Source organism: Pleurodeles waltl, chromosome 5 (genome assembly GCF_031143425.1).
Source record: "Pleurodeles waltl isolate 20211129_DDA chromosome 5, aPleWal1.hap1.20221129, whole genome shotgun sequence".
In the NCBI taxonomy this organism is placed as follows: domain Eukaryota; kingdom Metazoa; phylum Chordata; class Amphibia; order Caudata; family Salamandridae; genus Pleurodeles; species Pleurodeles waltl.
The window spans coordinates 1251664717-1251691295 of NC_090444.1; the positions used below are offsets into that span (position 1 = coordinate 1251664717).

Below are 26579 nucleotides of genomic sequence, written 5' to 3' on the forward strand. Positions count from 1 at the left end.
GGACAGAAACAAGGCTGTTTTTTTTTTCTAAATCTTTTTATTAATTTTAACACATATTGTCAATTGCAAATACAGAAACTGGGTTAATGTGTACCACATTCCAAAGGTTTACAGAGCAGCTGTTCACTGATTCATATTCCAGGTCTATCATTAGACAGCAAGCAATACAGGCAAGAAATAACGACATGGCTCATTACAGTATCATGTGTCAGCCCTAAATGCGCTGAGTGTGCCATGCCCGTTCCGCTTCCCGCCCATTGTCTTGGTCTCCATAATATATTACAAGCATTGAGTCTGGTGTAACCAGTCTTGCTCCTCTCTGACTCACAAGCGAAGGCCAAACGATCAGGCAGATCAACTTTGGTGTTTATAGAGTGCGCACAGTAACAACACAGAGTCCCCCTAACTTCTTAATGCCCCCTCCTTATCCCAGGGAAATTCAACAGATTAAAACCCTTTGGGCGCTACTCCCACAGTGTAGTGAGTCACGGCGGGCGCTCGTCATTTTTAGTTTCCAGCTTGGTCACTAGCGCCTCCCATGTGTCATAGCCTGTATGTGCCTGCCCCTTGTCCCGCAAAGACCGCAACACTCGTGTCTCCGCCCATGCCCACCGCAGCGCCATGGCGTGCCAACTAGATATCTCCGGCACCCTAGGTGCCTTTCAGCTTATGGCAATCAACCGTTTGTACATAATGAACGCCAAGTCAGCAAACTTATGAATGTGTATATGTTGCTTAGCTCTGGTTCGTATCCCCAAAAGTCAAGACTCTGGATCCGGTGGGAACACGTGCTCTGTGATGTCGGTAACATCTGCCACTATGTCATGCCAGACTTTCTGTAAGGGCCTGCAGTCCCACACCATATGATAAAAGTGTGCTGTTTGAAGCCCACATCGGGGGCATGCCTGATTAGATGCAGGGTACATGCGCTGAATACGGAGTGGGGACAAATACCTCTGGTGTACAAAGTTGAACTGGGTGTAGCGGAACCTAGGGTTCCGTGATACTCTTTGCACCTGATGAAGGGCCACAGACCACACCTCGGAGGTCAAGGGTCTGGGGAGGAATGAATTCCATCTCTGTTTTGATGCCTCAAGATTATCGTCATTCACGTTAGTCAGAGCTCTATATAGGTTAGTAATTACTTTTTTTTGAGCCACTATCTGAGAGCATTAAGTGCAGAGTGGGGAAGTCCCAGGTTCCTGATCCCCCCGTGCCCATGCCTTTTCAATCAGGTGACATATAGTATGGTACGTCGTAAATTGTCCCGGTCCCACTGAGGCAAGGTCCCTAATAGTGTCAAAGGACATCAAAACACCATTGTCAAAACAATCCCCCACTGTCTCTATCCCTGCCTCCACCCATGTAGTTATGAAGTGAGTTTTGAGTAGTCGCGCGCTTCCCGGTATTTGGCCCAGTGGAATGAGGGGTGAGTATGGGGGCTGGACCTTCCGCCCTGTATGTATCGCCGCCAACAGGCGTGTGCTGCCATCAGCAGATAATTGTCATTAATGTGCTTCACTGTACGGTCAGTTAGCCACGTGTAGATGGGGATACCTCTCAGCTGTGTACGCACCCACACTGCCTCGGACGACTCAGGCCTGTTCATCCAGTATAGCGGCCACTGCAATTGTGCTGCCGCATAGTAATGTTCAAAATTTGGCGCACCCATCCCCCCCTCCCGCAATGGTTGCTGCAGAGTAGTGAGTGCAAGTCGGGGCCTATCACGCCCCCAGATGAGTCCCAACAATAGTCTATTAAGCTCACGAAAAAAAACTCTTGGGAACAACTATAGGCAACGCTTGTTTGCTATTGCCACCCTGCCCAGGGGAGAAGAGAGGAAGCGAGCACCAAAATTGGAGCGAGCCTTTCATAGAGCAAAGCGTGCGTCCCAGGTTACCATCCCTCAGGTCTTCAATTTTATGATATATTTGTACGCCCAAGTATTTAAAAGTATCCAAGCACCACTTCAGCCTACTTGGGGGAAGCGCCTTCTCCATCTCCTCAGGCAGTTCAACCAGGGGAAACAAGCAGGATTTGGACCAGTTAACCCGCAGCCCTGAGATTGCTCCATATGTATCCAACAAGGACATCACTTCTGGTAATGTGGCCCATCCTCTATCCAAATAAATCAATGCATCATCTGCATATAGCGATATAATATGATATGTCCCCATCCGGCATATTCCCCACTGTGCGGCCATAGCACGCAATCGAGCAGCCAGTGGCTCCATTGCAATGGAAAACAATAAAGGTGATAGTGGGCACCCTTGTCTAGTCCCTCTACCAATGGAGAAACCTTCCAATATTATTTATCCCGTTTTTACCCTAGCTATGGGATCAGCATACAGAGTCTGCACCCATCGCACGAAACCCCGTCCAAATCCCATGCAATGTGGCAAACAAAAAGTCCCAGCCCAGGGTATCAAATGCCTTCTCTATGTCTATGGACACAGCCAAGTTTTCATATGCCTCTGTTGGGGTATCACCAATAATGCTTAGTAATCTACGGATATTCAAGAACGTGTTCCGCTGTGGCATGAAGCCATTTTGATCTTCATGAATCAGAGTGTGTATTACAGGGGCGAGTCTGTTTGCCTAAAATTTTACAGTCTAGATCAAGGAGAGACAACGGTCTATATGATTTCACAACTGTCGGATCACGGCCAGGTTTGGGAAGTACTACAATCAGCGCCTCTCTCTGAGATATCGGGAGTAATCCGCGGGTCCATGCCTCCTCAAACGCGGACAGCAAAGGACGCAACAGGTGGTGCGCATAGGTGGCATAATACTCTATTGGCAGGCCATCCACGCCAGGGGTTTTATTACAGGCTATTTGTGCTATGGTCACACCAATTTCCTCTAATTTGAGGGGTTCGTCAAGCGCCGCCATATTCAGTGCTGATAACTTCGTGATCGGGGCCTCACAAAGGAAGGACTCCAAGCGCTGAGTGTCGCATGTCGATTGCTTTTGATATAGCCCCTTGTAATAATCTTTAAAAGCATTGTTAATTGCTTCTTGTGAGGAAACCATTGTCCCATCAGTCAGGCGTATAGCCTCAATTGGGGTATGCTGTCGTTCTTCGTGTAACAGCGACACCAAGAGCCTCCCCGAGCGATCACCCTCCGCATGCAATCGCATTAGATGGTTATTATAATCATGTCGGTGGAGGCGTTGATCCGCCTCCTTGTACATCTCGCTCTTAGCACAAAGGGGTTCAAATGTTGCTTTATGCTGCACGACTGCTATTTCCAATGCACACATATCTTTCTCCAGAGTGACGACTTCGTCATGCAGCGAACGGCGTACCCCCCAGGAGGCTGAGGGGCAATGTCCCCTCACCACAACTTTATGCGCATCCCATTCTGTAGCCCTCCATTTGGTGGACCCAGTATTTAATTTCCAATAGTGCTTAATACAAGTGTTTAATTCCTCTCTAAATGGATTATCTAGCAATGCCTCACTTCGCAGACTCCAGGTGGGTATTGCAGAGCGCATTCTTCCCCACTTTACAGTCAACAGCAGTGTGGAGTGGTCGGACACAGTCCTGGCCAGGTAACCCGAGTTTTTGATCAAAGAGCACACAGTAGGAGTTCCCCACTACAAATCTATTCTGGTATGTATATCATGTATTGAGGAATAAAAAGAATACTCCCTGTGTGTCGGGTGATCCATGCGCCACATGTCATACACCCCGGTGTCCTTAGCCCAAGTCGTTAACAAATTGGAATTTCGTCTGCTCATTGCTCCCTTCAGTGGTATGGATGAACGATCTACTAGCACATCCGGGACACAATTAAAGTCCCCAACCCAAATGGCAGGCATAGCAGGGTCAGTCAACAGAGCAGGCGTCAGAACCTGGAAGAATTCACCTAGCGCGCTACTGGGGCCATAAACCCCCACTATGGTTAGTGGTTTGCCATCCAACTGCCCCTCTATCACTATATATCTGTCCCCCACATCTACCCTTTGCATGTGCTGCACATATGGCACCCCGGGCGCTATCCATACCAGTACCCCCCTCGCATAGGCCGAAGAAGACGTACCATATATCTGACCTCGCCATCACTTCCTCAGAGCCTGCAAGTCACCACTTAGCAGGTGTGTTTCCTGTAGTATGGCAAAGTGCACCCTCTGACGTTGGAGATAAGTGTATATACGATGCCTCCTACCCGGCATAGCCATCCCGCGCACTTTCCATGTTATGATATTATATTCCTGAATAATGTACGATTTGTGTGAACCTATAACGCAATAAACAGTACATTCGTGCTTGCCTTGTTGTGTGCTCAACTCCTAGAGGAAGCACGCGCCTACAACCTTGGAAAATGTGTCCGTTTGATAATTGTATGAACATGTGTTGTGACCCAGGTAAACATATTGAATATAACCTCCCACCCCCCAACAATAACCTCAAACCCAAAATGTGGTGACGCATAGGCACACCTCTAGTCACCCCTAACAATAACAAAAGAAAAAACAAGTGATGATTACAAGAAAACTTTGTCCATGTGGATACCATCTGGAGGGACATGGTAACTGTCATGGGGAGCCTACTTTAGGGCCCCCACTACAGGATAAAAGATAGTCATGACAGCGCCCTCACCAGGCACAGCCATAATATCACATGGACCCTCCAACTGTGTGCGACAAGAAACTCACTTTTGTAGAGAGTTAAGGAACATTTTAGCTCTATAGATCCCAGATATTAGGCCCACTGAGTATCATTACTACAAACACACTTCATGATCCCACGGCCAAGAACACGCATCCTGATGTCACAAAGGCAGCCAGAGCCCCACACCAGGCCAACACAAGACCAGGAAATGACTGTCCGATTATTATAGCTCATCTGCAGTCCTGGGTGTAACCACCGGTCCCTTCGTCACACCCGTGGTGGTTGAGTCAGAACAGCCCGAGTCGGAGTCTGTTTGCGCCTGCAAAGTGTCCTGGAGCGGCGTGAAAGAGTTTTGAGTGTGAAGCGTTGCGTCCCTCAGTGCCCTTGCCCTTTCCGCGGCTGCCTGTGTTTTCGTAGGCTGCGCTTCAATTATCTGCGGCCGCCACCACGTTTCACCCACGTGGAATCAATGTGTCAGGGGATGGGTCTCCGCATCCAACTACCCCCTGATACGATAAGTCAAGGCGTAGGGGAGGAATGGGGGGGTAGGCCTCACATCTATGGTGCCCCCTAAGAGCATGCAGCGACCCCGAGGCCCGCAGGTCGTGCCCCCCCTGCTCTCCTCTGCTCCGTCCCCCAGTTGCATTCGCTGGGCAGCGCCCGACAGACAGGGGAGCGGCCATGCGCCCGCTCAAGAACTCCGCAACACCACTGCGGCACCAATCTGTCGTCGGCCCAGAGCGGCGAAGCGTCCCGGCCATCGCCAATCCACACCGCGGCACACTGCTCCGGCAAGCCTCGCTAGCGGCTACTCGCTGCACGGCCCCAGCTCAGACGAAGGCCCCACTGGCCTCATCGAGCGTGTCAAACCACGAACCCGATTGAAGCTCAGAGCACTGTTTCTCAGCTTCAAATGGGTCCAGTCCCCTCCACGCCGCCTCCGCCACCATCCGTAACGTATGGCTGGTGCTATGGCAATGTCCGACAGGATAATTACAGAGGCCCGCAGCGGAGCTCGCTTTCAAGCGTCCGTCTCGGCCACCATCTTGGCCACGCCCCACAGAAACAAGGCTGGTTAAGAGGCGATATGGGCAGACCTGGCCAGAAGGAGGGGCGTTATGGACTTCACTGTTATGCACTGGTAAACTGGGGCATAAGATGTTGAGTGAGGAAGTGAAAAATGTTTGGCTGTGGGGTAGAGCTGATGAAATGAAAGAAGGTTTGTGTTTAGGGGATTAGGGAGAAACAGATTGACGGTCATGTAAAAGGATGCATTAGTGAAGCTTCTAAAGGTGTTTGCAAAGGGTTTTTGTAATGCGATATTTATGCCAAACAAAGATTTCCAATTAGAGAGGGTGAAGAAAAATATTGATGTGAAATGAACTAACATTCTTGTCGCCTGACAAAAAGGTGGCACTCTATCATTTTCAGAATCAGAACAAATCATTTGGAATAAATGTGTTTTACTCCTGACAGAAAACAGACTATGCAATACAAGAGAAAGGTTAAATTTTAGATCAGAATTGCAAAATGTTTATACGGACAATCATTCTATAACATTTCTGCCCCTAATATGTATCATATTTGAAACCCGGAAATATCAAGCAGTACTGATGTAGGGTTTGAGTGAGGGCTTTGGAAATGTGGTAAACATAGTTAATCCAAAGAGGACTGTATGTTTGCTACTGAGAAGCTTTGGTTTGCTTCTACTAAAACTATTGTACCCTTGTGAGAACGGTAGTTCCTGAAACAAATGTTAAATGTGGAAATTCACATTTACGCAGTATCTTGTGTGCAGGAGCAAGCCAGCAAATCTACGAACCCTGTAGATTTCAATGCATGCTGCTGGGAACGGTGAGAATATTCTTAAACGCATAAGAGTATGCAAATTGGAAGAGGAAATATGTGAAGCACAAATTTCTGTATTTGTTCCACGTGGTCCAAAATATTCATAGTTCTTTCTGAATTTTAAAGAGGAGGAAAATAAACAGAAGAACACGAACATGCTATTGTGGCATGCGGGCATTTCCAGCAACCACACAATTTATGACGTTTTTGTACAGGACCATTCAGAGTACTTCATTAGCATCGATCTACCATTTAGTCCACTTAACTTTCACAAATACAGTATTTTTGTCAACAGTATATGCAAATGATCTTGTACAAACTGGGGATATTACTATCGATGAATGAATGAATATAGAAATTAGGTGTATATTCTTCAGCGAGAAAGAGGATAATGTTTTAACATATGACAGTGCAGCCTAAACAACGTATTCTACTATAGTGATAACTGCTCTAAGCAACAAAGAACGAACTCTTTGGATGGAAGCTATATTCTATTTTTCAGGTCGAACCTACTAGACAACATGGGCAGTATGGTTGTAAAGACCTAACGTGGGCTTACCAAAAATCTATAAGGGTGTACAGCCTGACCCCTGTTTACCATTGGTTGGCTCTATTGTCACTCTTATTTACTTACTTCTTGATAATGGCACTCCTTATCCTGTGTTTAGGACACCCCTAGAGAATAGCCTGTTTACCATCTCTCTGATTGGCTGGCTATTATTATTCCACTGCTTACTTTTAGGGAATTATTGTTTTTTTCTTTCTGCTTAGGCACTCTTTGAGAGTGCATACGTTTTTCAGCTGTCTTCCTCCTGTTTTCTTTGCTGTCAAACAGCCGCCCGACGCTCCAGGTGCTGTCTCCCTTGTGATGTTGCAAGCTTGCATGCTTCTTCTCCCACTTCATGTTAGCCCCTATGCTGCTTTCACGCTCCCCCACCCACAGGGGTGTGGAATTCCCATAGCCCATGCCCAGGACATATTGTTTGGGGTCAAGGACAACACGGTTTCATGTTTATTTTGTCCTTGGGACATGTAGCCCAACCCCTTGCAGCACAAATCCTCTGGCTGCCAGTTTACAGTACTGCATTAAGGAGGAGGGAAGGGAATTATTGTATGCAGCTGAGGTACTACTGGTGTTCATTTGTGTATGCTGTTTGAGCTTGTATTTATGGTTCATTAATGCAAAGCCTTTATTATTTGGGTGAGCACCCTAAATACAGGATGTAAGCTTGGACTGCACTACTGAGAGTGGGTGGTTCCAGTAAAACATTTTTTTTTTTTTTTAAGTGTACACACATTTGCAAGGTTTAATAATATGAGGCTACATGTAATGCTACCAGCGAGGATGCTCTCTGATTAGATGCAAATTTTTGCAGGAGCTTTAAAGCAAAAGTGATGACTATTTGCTTTCAAAATAAAATGATCACAAAAAAAATTGTAACTAGGAAAAAAATGTTCTGCTAAAGTACTGATAATTTGTAGTACCATTACTTTCAAGCACCATTCAGTAAAATGTTCTGATGCAGGCTAGCATTTCCAAAAAATATTCATAATGGGAATAAAAATCTGTGAAACCAGTATTCAACAAGAGTATGGCAAACATGAAAATAAACGAGCATTGGCAAAGCCAATAGGTTTTACATTGGTGGTCAGTCTTTTGGTCTGGTCAATGCATGTGTATTTTTGATATAGCTTTTGTAAAACTTTATTGTTGTGGGAGCTGCCACTGTAACAAACATTGGCAAAAAGCAAAAATATGTTTTGGTCTCAAAAAGCACACATTGCCACAGTAGATCTTGGCACTGAACAAAACAACTTAGTGTGCCTATATGCTCCTTATAAAAGAGCAGATTTCTATCACTCAGTGAGGCCAGCCAATAGATGGATTAAGAGTGAGAATTTTAACCCCTTCTGTGCCGCGGACGTAGTGGTTACGTCCCGCGGCACAGTGCTGCTGTGCCGAGGACGTAACCACTACGTCCTCGGCACACAGCCCAGAGGGAGCGCTCTCGCTCCCTCTGTGTGCTTCCCCCCACCCCCCCCAAAGTCAGGGATGGAAGGGGAAGCCCTTCCCCTTCCACCCCCGACCCCCCCACCCCCCCATAATGACGTCAGCGCGCGATCGCGCGCTGACTTCATTATGGGGATTTCGCCGCACAGGAAGCCATTTGCTTCCTGTGCGGCGACGAGGAAAGAGGTGAGTTCCTCTTCCCGGTGGGTGGGGGGTTTGGGCTAAAGAGGCACCGGGGGAAAGGAAAGGCTTTTCCTTTCCCCCGGTGTCTCTTTGAGCATTCCTGCTGCCCGATCGCATTGCGATCGGGCAGCAGGAATGCCCACTAGACACCAGGGATTTTTTTTTTTTGTTGTTTGCTCGTGTTTCTTGCTGGCGGGGAGCGGCCCCTTGGGCAAGGGTCGCTCCCCTTGTGGGGGCAATTAGTTACGGCCATTTCTGCCCCCCTTGGGGGCAGATTGGCCTACTTTTTAGGCGGATCTGCCCCCAAGGGGGGCAGAAACCACTGGATCACCAGGGAATTATATTTTCTGTGCAGGTATGTTGGGAGGGGGTGCCCCCTTGGGCAAGGGGCGCCCCCCCCAAGGGGGCAGAGAACTGTTGGCCATTTCTGCCCCCCTTGGGGGCAGATCGGCCTATTTTTTTTAGGTCCATCTGCCCCCAAGGGGGGCAGAAGCCACTTAGGCACCAGGGATTGTGTGTGTAGTGGATGGGGGGGCGCCCCCTTGGGCAAGGGTCGCTCCCCTTTGGGGGGCATGTCTTTTAGGGCCATTTCTGCCCCCCTTGAGGGCAGATCAGCCTATTATTTTTAGGTTGATCTGCCCCAAGGGGGGCAGAAACCACTAGAACGCCAGGGATGTTTTTTTATGTGTTTATTTTTGTGGGGGGGCGTCCCCATGGGCACGGGGCGCCCCCCCAAGGGGGGCATTGACCTGTTGGCCATTTCTGCCCCCCCTGGGGGCAGATGGGCCTATTTTTCTAGACCCACCTGCCCCCAAGGGGGGCAGAAGCCACGTAGACACCAGGGATAGTGTGTGTGTGTGTGTGTGTTAGTGGATGGGGGGGGGCTTGGGCAAGGGTCGCCCCCCACTTTGGGGGCACATGTACCCAGGCCATTTCTGCACCCCTTGGAGACAGATCAGCCTATTATTTTTAGGCTGATCTGCCCCCAAGGGGGGCAGAAACCACTAGAACGCCAGGGATTTTTTTTTATGTGTTTATTTTTGTGGGGGGGTGTCCCCTTGGGCACGGGGCGCCCCCCCAAGGGGGGCATTGACCTGTTGGCCATTTCTGCCCCCTCTGGGGGCAGATGGGCCTATTTTTCTAGACCCACCTGCCCCCAAGGGGGGCAGAAGCCACGTAGACACCAGGGATAGTGTGTGTGTGTGTGTGTGTTAGTGGATGGGGGGGGGGGCTTGGGCAAGGGTCGCCCCCCACTTTGGGGGCACATGTACCCAGGCCATTTCTGCACCCCTTGGAGACAGATCAGCCTATTATTTTTAGGCTGATCTGCCCCCAAGGGGGGCAGAAACCACTAGAACGCCAGGGTTTTTTTTTTATGTGTTTATTTTTGTGGGGGGGCGTCCCCTTGGGCACGGGGCGCCCCCCCAAGGGGGGCATTGACCTGTTGGCCATTTCTGCCCCCCCTGGGGGCAGATGGGCCTATTTTTCTAGACCCACCTGCCCCCAAGGGGGGCAGAAGCCACGTAGACACCAGGGATAGTGTGTGTGTGTGTGTGTGTTAGTGGATGGGGGGGGCTTGGGCAAGGGTCGCCCCCCACTTTGGGGGCACATGTACCCAGGCCATTTCTGCACCCCTTGGAGACAGATCAGCCTATTATTTTTAGGCTGATCTGCCCCCAAGGGGGGCAGAAACCACTAGAACGCCAGGGATTTTTTTTTATGTGTTTATTTTTGTGGGGGGGCGTCCCCTCGGGCACGGGGCGCCCCCCCAAGGGGGGCATTGACCTGTTGGCCATTTCTGCCCCCCCTGGGGGCAGATGGGCCTATTTTTCTAGACCCACCTGCCCCCAAGGGGGGCAGAAGCCACGTAGACACCAGGGATAGTGTGTGTGTGTGTGTTAGTGGATGGGGGGGGGTTTGGGCAAGGGTCGCCCCCCACTTTGGGGGCACATGTACCCAGGCCATTTCTGCACCCCTTGGAGACAGATCAGCCTATTATTTTTAGGCTGATCTGCCCCCAAGGGGGGCAGAAACCACTAGAACGCCAGGGATTTTTTTTTATGTGTTTATTTTTGTGGGGGGGCGTCCCCTCGGGCACGGGGCGCCCCCCCAAGGGGGGCATTGACCTGTTGGCCATTTCTGCCCCCCCTGGGGGCAGATGGGCCTATTTTGCTAGACCCACCTGCCCCCAAGGGGGGCAGAAGCCACGTAGACACCAGGGATAGTGTGTGTGTGTGTGTGTGTTAGTGGATGGGGGGGGGCTTGGGCAAGGGTCGCCCCCCACTTTGGGGGCACATGTACCCAGGCCATTTCTGCACCCCTTGGAGACAGATCAGCCTATTATTTTTAGGCTGATCTGCCCCCAAGGGGGGCAGAAACCACTACAACGCCAGGGATTTTTTTTTATGTGTTTATTTTTGTGGGGGGGCGTCCCCTTGGTCACGGGGCGCCCCCCCAAGGGGGGCATTGACCTGTTGGCCATTTCTACACCCCCTGGGGGCAGATGGGCCTATTTTCTTAGGCCCACCTGCCCCCAAGGGGGCAGAAGCCACTTAGGCACCAGGGATAGTGTTGTGTGTGTTTTTTTTGTTTTTTTTTGTTTGAGGGCTGTCCCCTTTGGCAAGGGTCGCTCTCCATGGGGACACAGTACTAAAGGTATTTTCTGGCTTCCTTGGGGCAGACAGGCCTATTTTTTTAGTAGGCCCATCTGCCCCTATGACAGAATCCACTTAGGCACCAATTTCTAAAATGTTTGATGGTGGGGTGTTTGTCAACTGAAGAAGTCTTTGCATTTGTGATAAAAAAAAATTTCCTCCTTTTTGTTCTAGTTCAAAGCTTTTGCTTTATTTGCTGTGGCTCCTTGCGGTTTTGGCGGTGGTTGACCTGCAGTTTGCACAGTTGCATGTTTTAGGTAAGTAAAAACAATTTACTCCAAAGGAGTATTGTTGCCATGCATGAATGACATGTTTGTAGGGGGTGTACTAAATGCAGGATTGTGTGTGAAATTGTCCTTAGGTTTGTGCACAATGATATTTGTTGTGTCTTATTTCTAATTTGCCTTTCTTTCTTTCTTTTTAGTGGGATATCATTGGTGATTGCTGTGTAGTTGCTGGTGAATCAAGCTTTTTCAGGCAAGTGAGCGGTATAGTTTTTGAGTTTGTAACTCTTACTAACAAAGCTACACTTTGTTACTTGTCTTACACAGTGCTGGTTGTTGGTGGTGAATTTGTCCAGTTAATTTTAGCAGGAGAGATCATGGCTAGCCGCAGGATGACCGCTCAGCAGGTGGTTGGTATGCTTTTTGAGTCACAGTCTGATCAGGACTATGAGACGGACTCTGCATCTGAGGCAGAGGAGGAAGTCAGAGATTCTGGCAGTGATGTTTCTGTTGGAGGGGAATCTTCTGATGATGAAGCCACACTCAGTGCAGATGAAGGTTCTGTTTTAGAGGAGGACATTGATGTGCCAATAGTGCAGCAACCTGGGGCTGAAAGGTTTCCCGTTAGAAGACCTGATGTCTGGGTTGCCCCAAACATGGAGCAGCCAGAGTTGCCTGCCTTTACTGGTCTCCCGGGGTGTAACGCCAATACAGAGAACTTTATGCCTATCAATTTCTTTGAGTTATTCATGGATGATGTGTTTTTGGAAGAGATTGTTGAGCAGACTAATTTGTATGCGGAGCAGCATTTGAGGGACAACGCTGCTAGACTTAGGCCACACTCTAGAGCTGCCCAGTGGATTCCCACAAATTTGGAGGAGCTAAAAAAGTTTTTGGGTTTGACTTTTTTGATGGGGTTGATAAGGAAGCCGTCACTGGCTTCTTATTGGTCTACTAGTCCCTTGATGGCAACAGCTATATTTCCAGCTACCATGAGTCGTAATCGGTATTTGCTTCTTCTTAGGATGCTGCATTTTGTTGACAATGCATTAGCCTTGCCACGAGATCACCCAGATTCTGACCGTCTTTTTAAGATTAGGCCTGTCCTTGATCATTTTGTAGATCGGTTTTCGGAGGTCTATGTTCCAGGCAAAGAGATAAGTGTGGACGAGTCTTTGGTCCTCTTCAAGGGTCGTTTGGTTTTTAGGCAGTACATTCCTAGCAAAAGGGCACGATATGGAATTAAATTGTATATGCTGTCTGAAAGTAGGACAGGATATGTGTATAGTTTCCGTGTGTACACTGGTAGGGATTCCAATATTGACCCCCCTGGTTGTCCTCCCACTTTTGGAGTTACTGAGAAAATAGTGTGGGATCTTGGTAGACGACTGTTCAACAAAGGTCACCATTTGTATGTAGATAACTTCTACACTGGTGTGCAGTTGTTCAAGGAATTGTTTAGAGTGGACACAGTTGCTTGTGGCACAATCCGTTCTAACCGGAAAGGCTATCCAAGGGAGCTTGTCTGTAAAAAACTTGAGAGGGGACAGTGCTGTGCCTTGCGGAACGAGGAGCTGCTAGCTTTGAAATTTTCAGACAAGAGGGATGTCTACATGCTAAGTACCATCCATGATGAGAGTACTTCCCCTGTGACTGTTTGGGGCCAGGTTGCTGAAGTGCGCAAACCTGTGTGCATTTTAGATTATAATAAGCACATGGGAGGTGTAGATAGAGTTGACCAGAGGTTGGAACCTTATACTGCTATTCGTAAGTCTTATGTTTGGTATAAGAAGTTAGCACTTCACCTCTTCCACTTAGCAACCTTCAATGCTTTTATTGTGTTTAGGGATAGGTCTCCAGACTCAAAGATGACATTTGTGAAATTTCAGGAGTCAGTGATAGAGAGCCTTATTGTGGTGGAACAGGCCAGAGTTCCTAGAGAAGCAGTGGTGGAGGATGTGGCTAGATTGAAAGATCGCCACTTTGCTGAGCACATTCCTCCCACACCCAAAAAAGACTTTCCAGCTAAGAAATGTAGAGTGTGTTTTCGAAGAGGTATCCGGAGGGAGTCTCGAATGTACTGCCCAGATTGTCCTTCAAAGCCTGGGCTGTGTGTCGGTGCTTGTTTTAAGAATTACCACACCCAGAAGAATTTCTGGGAACAACCATGAGTGTAAACTCATGTCTGTTTTGTATTTTCATGTGTTTAGTTTCATGGTTAGCATTTCTGTCATGTTGTTAGTTAGAGCTTTTGTGTTTGTTGTTTTGTAATTCTTTCTACTTAGTTAGGGGTTCCTCTGTTAAAAAAAAAAAATATATGATGCCATTGTGTGTGGAGTGGGGCTTGGCTGAGACTGTACATATTGACTTGATGTTGGCTACTGCAACACACTGCAAGCCAAACACCAGTCCACACACTCCCATCAGCTGGTGTGATTGTTGTATCAGGCATGTGGGCGTATGTAAGTGATGGGCCCTTGAGTGGCGCTGTCTGTCGATGTGAGTGTTGTAATGTGCTGGGCCCGTGGCTGGCGGTGTGAATGGCCTTGTGTGTGTCATGTATGAAAGTTGTGTGAATGGACTGTAAAGCGGTTGGTGCCTTGTCGCAGCTTTACAGCTCACGAGCTGTGAGTCATTGGTTCAGTTTTTTGCCTTTCAGTTACTAACAGTGCTTTTCATTTTTGTGAAAGCTCTTGTTAGTAAAATTTGATCCACTGAACCATCACTCACCCTCGTGCCAAATCCAACCAGTATGTGTGGTAAAAATGACCAAACCTGCTCCGCTGTAATCAGGCGTCGCAGCACACCTATGACACGCTAGGTGCCTCAGGTGGGACCCCGATGATGAAGCATGCCACCAACTTGGTTGGTGGGTGAGGGGTCTTTTTCACATAACCTAAGTGTGTTTCTTTTCAAAATTTTAGTGTTTGGCACATCACGGACGTATGTGGGCACATCAAAACGATATATTACAAAACTACCTGTGTTTGGGGGGGGAGAGGGCACCTATGTTTTTGGTCCTGTGTGCGGCCTTCATCTAGGGAAACCTACCAAACCCAGACATTTTTTAAAACTAGACACCCCAAGGAGTCTAGGGAGGAGTGGCTTGCGTGGATCCCCCAACATTTTCTTACCCAGACTCCTCTGTAAACCTCAAAATGTGCTTAAAAAAAGCATATTTTCCGGACTTTTCTTCGTACGATCACCACTCCAGCACAAAATTCCTACTCCCCAGTGTTCCCCTCAGTCTCCCAAATAAAATGACACCTCACGTATGTGGGTCCCCAAAGCAGAGTCAGTCTAAAGATGTATAAAAGAATATGTCCTTATAAACTCGCAGTACTATCCCCTGTATCTCTACAAGTTTTGGGCCTTATTCTGTTGGAGGCACCTGGCCCACCCACACAACTGAGGTATCATTTTTATCGGGAGACTTGGGGGAACGCTGGGTGGAAGGAAATTTGTGGCTCCACTCAGATTCCAGAACTTTCTGTCACCGAAATGTGTGAAAAATGCATTTTTTTAGCCAATATTTGAGGTTTGGAAAGGATTCTGGGTAACAGAACCTGGTCAGAGCCCCTCAAGTCACCCCATCTTGGATTCCCCTAGGTCTCTAGTTTTCAGAAATGCACAGGTTTGGTAGGTTTCCCTAGGTGCTGGTGAGCTACAGGCCAAAAACTACAGGTAGGCACTGTTTTCAATGAAAAAATGTGATGTGTCCACGTTGCGCTTTGGGGCGTTTCCTGTCGCGGGCGCTAGGCCTACCCACACAAGTGAGGTATCATTTTTATCGGGAGACGTGGGGGAACGCTGGGTGGAATCAAATTTGTGGCTCCTCTCAGATTCCAGAACTTTCTGCCACAGAAATGTGAGGAACATGTGTTTTTTTAGCCAATTTTTGAGCTTTGCAAAGGATTCTGGGTAACAGAACCTGGTCCGAGCCCCGCCAGTCACCCCTCCTTGGATTCCCCTAGGTCTCTAGTTTTCAGAAATGCACAGGTTTGGTAGGTTTCCCTAGGTGGCGGCTGAGCTACAGGCCAAAATCTACAGGTAGGCACTTTGCTAAAAACAGGTCTGTTTTCTGTGATGTGTCCACGTTGCGCTTTGGGGCGTTTCCTGTCGCGGGCGCTAGGCCTACCCACACAAGTGAGGTATCATTTTTATCGGGAGACGTGGGGGAACGCTGGGTGGAAGGAAATTTGTGGCTCCTCTCAGATTCCAGAACTTTCTGCCACAGAAATGTGAGGAACATGTGTTTTTTTAGCCAATTTTTGAGCTTTGCAAAGGATTCTGGGTAACAGAACCTGGTCCGAGCCCCGCCAGTCACCCCTCCTTGGATTCCCCTAGGTCTCTAGTTTTCAGAAATGCACAGGTTTGGTAGGTTTCCCTAGGTGGCGGCTGAGCTACAGGCCAAAATCTACAGGTAGGCACTTCGCTAAAAACAGGTCTGTTTTCTTCCAAAATTTTGGTGGTGTCCACGTTGCGCTTTGGGGCGTTTCCTGTCGCGGGCGCTAGGCCTACCCACGCAAGTGAGGTATCATTTTTATCGGGAGACTTGGGGGAACGCTGGGTGGAAGGAAATTTGTGGCTCCTCCCAGATTCCAGAACTTTCTGCCACAGAAATGTGAGGAACATGTGTTTTTTTAGCCAATTTTTGAGCTTTGCAAAGGATTCTGGGTAACAGAACCTGGTCCGAGCCCCGCCAGTCACCCCTCCTTGGATTCCCCTAGGTCTCTAGTTTTCAGAAATGCACAGGTTTGGTAGGTTTCCCTAGGTGGCGGCTGAGCTACAGGCCAAAATCTACAGGTAGGCACTTTGCTAAAAACAGGTCTGTTTTCTGTGATGTGTCCACGTTGCGCTTTGGGGCGTTTCCTGTCGCGGGCGCTAGGCCTACCCACACAAGTGAGGTATCATTTTTATCGGGAGACGTGGGGGAACGCTGGGTGGAAGGAAATTTGTGGCTCCTCTCAGATTCCCGAACTTTCTGCCACAGAAATGTGAGGAACATGTGTTTTTTTAGCCAATTTTTGAGCTTTGCAAAGGATTCTGGGTAACAGAACCTGGTCCGAGCCCCGCCAGTCACCCCTCCTTGGATTCCCCTAGGTCTCTAGTTTTCAGAAATGCACAGGTTTGGTAGGTTTCCCTAGGTGGCGGCTGAGCTACAGGCCAAAATCTACAGGTAGGCACTTCGCTAAAAACAGGTCTGTTTTCTTCCAAAATGTTGGTGGTGTCCACGTTGCGCTTTGGGGCGTTTCCTGTCGCGGGCGCTAGGCCTACCCACGCAAGTGAGGTATCATTTTTATCGGGAGACTTGGGGGAACGCTGGGTGGAAGGAAATTTGTGGCTCCTCCCAGATTCCAGAACTTTCTGCCACAGAAATGTGAGGAACATGTGTTTTTTTAGCCAATTTTTGAGCTTTGCAAAGGATTCTGGGTAACAGAACCTGGTCCGAGCCCCGCCAGTCACCCCTCCTTGGATTCCCCTAGGTCTCTAGTTTTCAGAAATGCACAGGTTTGGTAGGTTTCCCTAGGTGGCGGCTGAGCTACAGGCCAAAATCTACAGGTAGGCACTTTGCAAAAAACAGGTCTGTTTTCTGTGATGTGTCCACGTTGCGCTTTGGGGCGTTTCCTGTCGCGGGCGCTAGGCCTACCCACACAAGTGAGGTATCATTTTTATCGGGAGACGTGGGGGAACGCTGGGTGGAAGGAAATTTGTGGCTCCTCTCAGATTCCAGAACTTTCTGCCACAGAAATGTGAGGAACATGTGTTTTTTTAGCCAATTTTTGAGCTTTGCAAAGGATTCTGGGTAACAGAACCTGGTCCGAGCCCCGCCAGTCACCCCTCCTTGGATTCCCCTAGGTCTCTAGTTTTCAGAAATGCACAGGTTTGGTAGGTTTCCCTAGGTGGCGGCTGAGCTACAGGCCAAAATCTACAGGTAGGCACTTCGCTAAAAACAGGTCTGTTTTCTTCCAAAATTTTGGTGGTGTCCACGTTGCGCTTTGGGGCGTTTCCTGTCGCGGGCGCTAGGCCTACCCACGCAAGTGAGGTATCATTTTTATCGGGAGACTTGGGGGAACGCTGGGTGGAAGGAAATTTGTGGCTCCTCCCAGATTCCAGAACTTTCTGCCACAGAAATGTGAGGAACATGTGTTTTTTTAGCCAATTTTTGAGCTTTGCAAAGGATTCTGGGTAACAGAACCTGGTCCGAGCCCCGCCAGTCACCCCTCCTTGGATTCCCCTAGGTCTCTAGTTTTCAGAAATGCACAGGTTTGGTAGGTTTCCCTAGGTGGCGGCTGAGCTACAGGCCAAAATCTACAGGTAGGCACTTTGCTAAAAACAGGTCTGTTTTCTGTGATGTGTCCACGTTGCGCTTTGGGGCGTTTCCTGTCGCGGGCGCTAGGCCTACCCACACAAGTGAGGTATCATTTTTATCGGGAGACGTGGGGGAACGCTGGGTGGAAGGAAATTTGTGGCTCCTCTCAGATTCCAGAACTTTCTGCCACAGAAATGTGAGGAACATGTGTTTTTTTAGCCAATTTTTGAGCTTTGCTAAGGATTCTGGGTAACAGAACCTGGTCCGAGCCCCGCCAGTCACCCCTCCTTGGATTCCCCTAGGTCTCTAGTTTTCAGAAATGTACAGGTTTGGTAGGTTTCCCTAGGTGCCGGCTGAGCTAGAGGCCAAAATCTGCAGGTAGTCACTTCGCAAAAAACACCTCTGTTTTCTTCCAAAATTTTGGTGGTGTCCACGTTGCGCTTTGTGGCGTTTCCTGTCGCGGGCGCTAGGCCTACCCACGCAAGTGAGGTATCATTTTTATCGGGAGACTTGGGGGAACGCTGGGTGGAAGGAAATTTGTGGCTCCTCTCAGATTCCAGAACTTTCTGTCACTCAAATGTGAGGAAAATGCGTTTTTTTAGCCAAAATATGAGGTTTGCAAAGGATTCTGGGTAACAGAACCTGGTCCGAGCCCCGCCAGTCACCCCTCCTTGGATTCCCCTAGGTCTCTAGTTTTCAGAAATGCACAGGTTTGGTAGGTTTCCCTAGGTGGCGGCTGAGCTAGAGGCCAAAATCTACAGGTAGGCACTTTGCTAAAAACAGGTCTGTTTTCTGTGATGTGTCCACGTTGCGCTTTGGGGCGTTTCCTGTCGCGGGCGCTAGGCCTACCCACACAAGTGAGGTATCATTTTTATCGGGAGACGTGGGGGAACGCTGGGTGGAAGGAAATTTGTGGCTCCTCTCAGATTCCAGAACTTTCTGCCACAGAAATGTGAGGAACATGTGTTTTTTTAGCCAATTTTTGAGCTTTGCAAAGGATTCTGGGTAACAGAACCTGGTCCGAGCCACACAAATCACCCCATCTTGGATTCCCCTAGGTCTCTAGTTTTCAGAAATGCACAGGTTTGGTAGGTTTCCCTAGGTGGCGGCTGAGCTAGAGGCCAAAATCTACAGCTAGGCACTTTGCTAAAAACAGGTCTGTTTTCTGTGATGTGTCCACGTTGCGCTTTGGGGCGTTTCCTGTCGCGGGCGCTAGGCCTACCCACACATGTGAGGTATCATTTTTATCGGGAGACGTGGGGGAACGCTGGGTGGAAGGACATTTGTGGCTCCTCTCAGATTCCAGCACTTTCTGCCACAGAAATGTGAGGAACGTGTTTTTTTAGCCAATTTTTGAGCTTTGCAAAGGATTCTGGGTAACAGAACCTGGTCCGAGCCACACAAATCACCCCATCTTGGATTCCCCTAGGTCTCTAGTTTTCAGAAATGCACAGGTTTGGTAGGTTTCCCTAGGTGGCGGCTGAGCTAGAGGCCAAAATCTACAGGTAGGCACTTTGCTAAAAACAGGTCTGTTTTCTGTGATGTGTCCACATTGCGCTTTGGGGTGTTTCCTGTCGCGGGCGCTAGGCCTACCCACACAAGTGAGGTATCATTTTTATCGGGAGACGTGGGGGAACGCTGGGTGGAAGGAAATTTGTGGCTCCTCTCAGATTCCAGAACTTTCTGCCACAGAAATGTGAGGAACATGTGTTTTTTTAGCCAATTTTTGAGCTTTGCAAAGGATTCTGGGTAACAGAACCTGGTCCGAGCCCCGCCAGTCACCCCTCCTTGGATTCCCCTAGGTCTCTAGTTTTCAGAAATGCACAGGTTTGGTAGGTTTCCCTAGGTGGCGGCTGAGCTACAGGCCAAAATCTACAGGTAGGCACTTCGCTAAAAACAGGTCTGTTTTCTTCCAAAATTTTGGTGGTGTCCACGTTGCGCTTTGGGGCGTTTCCTGTCGCGGGCGCTAGGCCTACCCACGCAAGTGAGGTATCATTTTTATCGGGAGACTTGGGGGAACGCTGGGTGGAAGGAAATTTGTGGCTCCTCCCAGATTCCAGAACTTTCTGCCACAGAAATGTGAGGAACATGTGTTTTTTTAGCCAATTTTTGAGCTTTGCAAAGGATTCTGGGTAACAGAACCTGGTCCGAGCCCCGCCAGTCACCCCTCCTTGGATTCCCCTAGGTCTCTAGTTTTCAGAAATGCACAGGTTTGGTAGGTTTCCCTAGGTGGCGGCTGAGCTACAGGCCAAAATCTACAGGTAGGCACTTTGCTAAAAACAGGTCTGTTTTCTGTGATGTGTCCACGTTGCGCTTTGGGGCGTTTCCTGTCGCGGGCGCTAGGCCTACCCACACAAGTGAGGTATCATTTTTATCGGGAGACGTGGGGGAACGCTGGGTGGAAGGAAATTTGTGGCTCCTCTCAGATTCCCGAACTTTCTGCCACAGAAATGTGAGGAACATGTGTTTTTTTAGCCAATTTTTGAGCTTTGCAAAGGATTCTGGGTAACAGAACCTGGTCCGAGCCCCGCCAGTCACCCCTCCTTGGATTCCCCTAGGTCTCTAGTTTTCAGAAATGCACAGGTTTGGTAGGTTTCCCTAGGTGGCGGCTGAGCTACAGGCCAAAATCTACAGGTAGGCACTTCGCTAAAAACAGGTCTGTTTTCTTCCAAAATGTTGGTGGTGTCCACGTTGCGCTTTGGGGCGTTTCCTGTCGCGGGCGCTAGGCCTACCCACGCAAGTGAGGTATCATTTTTATCGGGAGACTTGGGGGAACGCTGGGTGGAAGGAAATTTGTGGCTCCTCCCAGATTCCAGAACTTTCTGCCACAGAAATGTGAGGAACATGTGTTTTTTTAGCCAATTTTTGAGCTTTGCAAAGGATTCTGGGTAACAGAACCTGGTCCGAGCCCCGCCAGTCACCCCTCCTTGGATTCCCCTAGGTCTCTAGTTTTCAGAAATGCACAGGTTTGGTAGGTTTCCCTAGGTGGCGGCTGAGCTACAGGCCAAAATCTACAGGTAGGCACTTTGCAAAAAACAGGTCTGTTTTCTGTGATGTGTCCACGTTGCGCTTTGGGGCGTTTCCTGTCGCGGGCGCTAGGCCTACCCACACAAGTGAGGTATCATTTTTATCGGGAGACGTGGGGGAACGCTGGGTGGAAGGAAATTTGTGGCTCCTCTCAGATTCCAGAACTTTCTGCCACAGAAATGTGAGGAACATGTGTTTTTTTAGCCAATTTTTGAGCTTTGCAAAGGATTCTGGGTAACAGAACCTGGTCCGAGCCCCGCCAGTCACCCCTCCTTGGATTCCCCTAGGTCTCTAGTTTTCAGAAATGCACAGGTTTGGTAGGTTTCCCTAGGTGGCGGCTGAGCTACAGGCCAAAATCTACAGGTAGGCACTTCGCTAAAAACAGGTCTGTTTTCTTCCAAAATTTTGGTGGTGTCCACGTTGCGCTTTGGGGCGTTTCCTGTCGCGGGCGCTAGGCCTACCCACGCAAGTGAGGTATCATTTTTATCGGGAGACTTGGGGGAACGCTGGGTGGAAGGAAATTTGTGGCTCCTCCCAGATTCCAGAACTTTCTGCCACAGAAATGTGAGGAACATGTGTTTTTTTAGCCAATTTTTGAGCTTTGCAAAGGATTCTGGGTAACAGAACCTGGTCCGAGCCCCGCCAGTCACCCCTCCTTGGATTCCCCTAGGTCTCTAGTTTTCAGAAATGCACAGGTTTGGTAGGTTTCCCTAGGTGGCGGCTGAGCTACAGGCCAAAATCTACAGGTAGGCACTTTGCTAAAAACAGGTCTGTTTTCTGTGATGTGTCCACGTTGCGCTTTGGGGCGTTTCCTGTCGCGGGCGCTAGGCCTACCCACACAAGTGAGGTATCATTTTTATCGGGAGACGTGGGGGAACGCTGGGTGGAAGGAAATTTGTGGCTCCTCTCAGATTCCAGAACTTTCTGCCACAGAAATGTGAGGAACATGTGTTTTTTTAGCCAATTTTTGAGCTTTGCTAAGGATTCTGGGTAACAGAACCTGGTCCGAGCCCCGCCAGTCACCCCTCCTTGGATTCCCCTAGGTCTCTAGTTTTCAGAAATGTACAGGTTTGGTAGGTTTCCCTAGGTGCCGGCTGAGCTAGAGGCCAAAATCTGCAGGTAGTCACTTCGCAAAAAACACCTCTGTTTTCTTCCAAAATTTTGGTGGTGTCCACGTTGCGCTTTGTGGCGTTTCCTGTCGCGGGCGCTAGGCCTACCCACGCAAGTGAGGTATCATTTTTATCGGGAGACTTGGGGGAACGCTGGGTGGAAGGAAATTTGTGGCTCCTCTCAGATTCCAGAACTTTCTGTCACTCAAATGTGAGGAAAATGCGTTTTTTTAGCCAAAATATGAGGTTTGCAAAGGATTCTGGGTAACAGAACCTGGTCCGAGCCCCGCCAGTCACCCCTCCTTGGATTCCCCTAGGTCTCTAGTTTTCAGAAATGCACAGGTTTGGTAGGTTTCCCTAGGTGGCGGCTGAGCTAGAGGCCAAAATCTACAGGTAGGCACTTTGCTAAAAACAGGTCTGTTTTCTGTGATGTGTCCACGTTGCGCTTTGGGGCGTTTCCTGTCGCGGGCGCTAGGCCTACCCACACAAGTGAGGTATCATTTTTATCGGGAGACGTGGGGGAACGCTGGGTGGAAGGAAATTTGTGGCTCCTCTCAGATTCCAGAACTTTCTGCCACAGAAATGTGAGGAACATGTGTTTTTTTAGCCAATTTTTGAGCTTTGCAAAGGATTCTGGGTAACAGAACCTGGTCCGAGCCACACAAATCACCCCATCTTGGATTCCCCTAGGTCTCTAGTTTTCAGAAATGCACAGGTTTGGTAGGTTTCCCTAGGTGGCGGCTGAGCTAGAGGCCAAAATCTACAGCTAGGCACTTTGCTAAAAACAGGTCTGTTTTCTGTGATGTGTCCACGTTGCGCTTTGGGGCGTTTCCTGTCGCGGGCGCTAGGCCTACCCACACATGTGAGGTATCATTTTTATCGGGAGACGTGGGGGAACGCTGGGTGGAAGGACATTTGTGGCTCCTCTCAGATTCCAGCACTTTCTGCCACAGAAATGTGAGGAACGTGTTTTTTTAGCCAATTTTTGAGCTTTGCAAAGGATTCTGGGTAACAGAACCTGGTCCGAGCCACACAAATCACCCCATCTTGGATTCCCCTAGGTCTCTAGTTTTCAGAAATGCACAGGTTTGGTAGGTTTCCCTAGGTGGCGGCTGAGCTAGAGGCCAAAATCTACAGGTAGGCACTTTGCTAAAAACAGGTCTGTTTTCTGTGATGTGTCCACATTGCGCTTTGGGGTGTTTCCTGTCGCGGGCGCTAGGCCTACCCACACAAGTGAGGTATCATTTTTATCGGGAGACGTGGGGGAACGCTGGGTGGAAGGAAATTTGTGGCTCCTCTCAGATTCCAGAACTTTCTGCCACAGAAATGTGAGGAACATGTGTTTTTTTAGCCAAATTTTGAGGTTTGCAAAGGATTCTGGGTAACAGAACCTGGTCCGAGCCACACAAATCACCCCATCTTGGATTCCCCTAGGTCTCTAGTTTTCAGAAATGCACAGGTTTGGTAGGTTTCCCTAGGTGGCGGCTGAGCTAGAGGCCAAAATCTACAGGTAGGCACTTTGCTAAAAACAGGTCTGTTTTCTGTGATGTGTCCACGTTGCGCTTTGGTGCGTTTCCTGTCGCGGGCGCTAGGCCTACCCACACAAGTGAGGTATCATTTTTATCGGGAGACTTGGGGGAACATAGAATAGCAAAACAAGTGTTATTGCCCCTTGTCTTTCTCTACATTTTTCCCTTCCAAATGTAAGACAGTGTGTAAAAAAGACGTCTATTTGAGAAATGCCCGGTAATTCACATGCTAGTATGGGCAGCCCGGAATTCAGAGATGTGCAAATAACCACTGCTTCTCAACACCTTATCTTGTGCCCATTTTGGAAATACAAAGGTTTTCTTGATAGCTATTTTTTACTCTTTATATTTCAGCAAATGAATTGCTGTATACCCGGCATAGAATGAAAACCCACTGCAGGGTGCAGGTCATTTATTGGCTCTGGGTACCTAGAGTTCTTGATGAACCTACAAGCCCTATATATCCCCGCAACCAGAAGAGTCCAGCAGACGTAACGGTATATTGCTTTCGAAAATCTGACATTGCAGGAAAAAGTTACAGAGTAAAACTTAGAGAAAAATTGATGTTTTTTTCACCTCAATTTCAATATTTTTCTTTTTCAGTTGCTATTTTCTGTAGGAAACCCTTGTAGGATCTACACAAATTACCCCTTGCTGAATTCAGAATTTTGTCTACTTTTCAGAAATGTTGCGGTTTATGGGATCCAGCGTTGGTTTCATGCCCATTTCTGTCACTGACTGGAAGGAGGCTGAAAGCACAAAAAATCGTAAAAATGGGGTATGTCCCAGTAAAATGCCAAAATTGGGTTGAAAAATTGGGTTTTCTGATTCAAGTCTGCCTGTTCCTGAAAGCTGGGAAGCTGGTGATTTTATCACCGCAAACCCTTTGTTGATGCCCTTTTCAGGGAAAAAAACCACAAGCCTTCTTCTGCAGCCCATTTTTCCAAATTTTTTTAAAAAAATGAAATTTTCACTGTTTTTTGGCTAATTTCTTGGCCTCCTTCTGGGGAACCCACAAAGTCTGGGTACCTCTAGAATCCCTAGGATGTTGGAAAAAAAGGACGCAAATTTGGCATGGGTAGCTTATGTGAACAAAAAGTTATGAGGGCCTAAGCGCAAACTGCTCCAAATAGCCAAAAAAAGGCTCGGCACAGGAGGGGGAAAAGGCCTGGCAGCGAAGGGGTTAATAAAAACAAAAGGTCTTCGTTAACAGCAAATTTAATTAGGGGCCCACTTGTTAAAGAAAGTCACAAAAGTGCACCTATGGTATATGTCCTTGCTTTTGTGCAGATTTACATATTCCATGAATTCACACGAATTTACAGAAGTAGACCAGGAAAACATACTACTAGAAAATATTTGTGAACTGTATTTTAGCACAAGCAAATCTGCATGTGTGAATATATGGTGTGTTTACAAGTTCACTTTCCCTCAAATCACCTTTTTCTCCAACCCTGGAAGAGGTTTTACTTCTGCCATTGTCAGGAGTAAATATCCAACATTTACCAGTACAGGAAAAGATTAGAGAATAGCTGCTGAAAACCCATAAAACATGCCAGTTAGTAGGTTTGCAGAGATTCAAAAGGGCATTCCAACCCTGGAACTTTTGCTTACCGCTACTTACAGCCAGAGTATGTAGATCTGCAGAAAAGTGGCAAAATAAGGAGATTGCTAGTATTCATGCCCTACTATAGTATTAGTCCTGGCATAACTTGAGACACTATTATCAGAGCTCTTATATACGAGACTGCTGCCATAATTTGTTGCCACTCTACATGGCACCAAAGGGACAAGTAGTATTATTTTTTACAGGACAAGTAGATTTATGAAGGAGCAGGTCCTATGGACAAGTAGATATTTTATTAAATTCCACACATCTTGTGCCACCCACCCGTTCTCCCCCCCCCACATTCTCCATTGCCCTTTACACACACCATCCACCAGTCTGATCTCCGCCTAACAAAAAGAAGAAAACTTAAAAAAACAAAAAAATAACTTGTCTTTTTTTTTTTGTTTCCCTGCTGCACAGCATCTCACTGATACTGAAGAGCGTCATCAAAGAGCTTCGCCAATGCCAAGAGGTCCCAAAGATAAGTCCTATTGACTTTGTCAATGCTTGTTTTAAGTGGGTTGCCTAATGCATGCACTGAATTTATTAGCTCATTCTAATTTATATCAGTGTGCCAAGAAAAGTACTCCAAGACAGGTAAGAGAGGGTACAAGGTAATATTGGAGTGAGAAAAAATGGTATGAGAGAAGTAAAGTGTGCATTTGGGGACAGCGTTTGTAGGTAAGTAGTGTGATGCATGTTTATGAGCACACTTGGGAGCGCTGCATTAACTCGTCTCTCATCCATATTCTGCTCCTAATCACCACCGGTTTCATACTTCACCCCTTAAATCCCTTATGAAGGCTAGTAGAATGCCAAGTCCATAGGAAAATATCTGTAGCCTGGGAGACCAAGGAGAGGCTTCATAAGGCTCTAAGTCATGTTTACACAGCCATTATAATGAATGGCACAATAGGTGCTGCAGTCCACTAGTAGCATTTATCTTCCAGGCCCTGTGTACATTTTGTACCATAAACTAGAGACTTATAGGCAAGTTTAATATACCATTCAGGAGTATGCCAATTCCGCCATGCTAAAAAGGATAGAACAGGCACTTTACTAGTAGTTAAAAGGAGTAAATTGCAGGCAAGTCTACGGCCAGCAAAAATATAGGGCCCAGCAAAAGGTGAAAAGTTTGGGGTGACCATGCAAAACTGCTATCTTTGGTGGATTAATGCAATGGCTGTTTAGCAGCCATCCACCATTAGATAGGCAAACACAATCTGCACCTACTTCTCCGAAAGTCTTAAGCATGGCTGGTATCATGTGCATAAAAGATAATTAATGATGGAGCTGCAAAGAATGTGGACTATCTGAGCTATTAAGTCACTGAAATGGATCATTCATAATATTGAGCCAGAGAACATGTAATGATGGTGATAAATAACATAAAGCTGTGAGTTGCTTCTCCTGAAGTGCAGGATGTGTGGATCCTCATCATGGTAAATGTTGC

General features: G+C 47.9%; 1 protein-coding gene across 2 annotated transcripts in view; it reads right to left on the reverse strand.

The window, feature by feature from the left end:
* The window catches only part of UBE2J1 (ubiquitin conjugating enzyme E2 J1), an 87018-nt gene that overhangs the window by 22863 nt on the left and 37576 nt on the right, over positions 1-26579 (reverse strand). The window lies entirely within an intron of this gene.